The following is a 1,359-nucleotide window of genomic DNA, read 5'->3' on the forward strand; positions in this document are numbered from 1 at the left end:
ATGGGCTCCGCGGGCCGCGGCGGCGGGGAGGGGGTGGGTGCCATGTGGCGCATGGGGAGTGGTGGAGGGCGGCGGCGCGGGCTTCATCCGGCGGCGGGCGGACATGTCCGGTGGCGCGGAGGGGAATAATCTAGGGTTTCGGGGGGATCATCCGTGAATTTCGGGGGAGGGGCTATATTTATAGGTAGAGGGAGCTATGAGAGTCCAAATGAGGAGCGGTTTTCGGCCATGCGATCGTGATCGAACGACCGAGAGCATGGAGGGGAGTTTGCTGGGTTTTGGGCCACTTTGGAAGGGGTGTTGGGCTGCAACAAAAGGGGCTTTGCGGTTACCCGGTTAACCGTTGGAGTACCAAACGACCTCCAAATGGCACGAAACTTGACAGGCGGTCTACCGGTGCTATACCAAGGCCGCTTGACAAGCCTCGGGCCATTCTGAGAAAGTTTAACACCCGCACAAGAGAAGAGGCAAAAAGGGGACGCCGGAGGACATAGGAGTGCCGGATCGCAAAACGGACAACGGGGAAAAAGCTCGGATGCATGAGACGAACACGTATGCAAAATGAAATGCACATGACGACATGGCAAAATGCAACACGCAAGCAAAAGACATGGCAAGGACGGAGAATAACTGGCGGACACCTGGTGCAACGAATCTGGGGCGTTACAACACTCCTCCACTAACAAGAGATCTCGTCCCGAGATCTTAGGACCGAGACGGAAGAGAAAAGGGATGAGGTGGAACAAGAAATCAAGAGAAGAAGCACAGAATCAAGAGCACTCGAGAAGAAGAGAGGAACGACGAGAATGACGAGAATCAAAAGCACATGAAAAACAAGATAGACTCTGGAATCACTCCGGGGGAATGAAAAACAAAGAGGTAGAGCCAACAATGAAATGATTTGAAATCGATCTTGGAAAAGGCATGTGACTGATGAAATTCATTCTTACGTCACATTTGAAAAGAATTTGAGAATAACTCCGGGGGAATTAGAAGAGTCAGGTAAGATCCTGGGAAAATACCTGTGGGTTAGGGCCCACTAAAAGAAAACACCGTGTTGGAAAGGGATGTTGAAGAGATAGATGATGCGCTGGAACAATTGAAATATTTGAATGAGGTGACAACCTCGAATTAATTGGAACACAGACGAATCTCCTGAGATGTCTTCCGAACACTCCGGAAGGATAAACTGGCGAGAGACAAATGAGCAGGGAAAACACTTGAGCGGACGGAAAAGAATATAATCACTACCGAAAAACTTGAATTGAATCCACCGGAAAATAAAAAGAGATGAAGAATGTCCACCAAGACGAGAATTCACCGGTTGAGATAATTGAGGGAAGGCTGAAGAGGCTCCAT

This window comes from Triticum dicoccoides, chromosome 3B, assembly GCF_002162155.2.
Source record: "Triticum dicoccoides isolate Atlit2015 ecotype Zavitan chromosome 3B, WEW_v2.0, whole genome shotgun sequence".
Classification (NCBI taxonomy): domain Eukaryota; kingdom Viridiplantae; phylum Streptophyta; class Magnoliopsida; order Poales; family Poaceae; genus Triticum; species Triticum dicoccoides.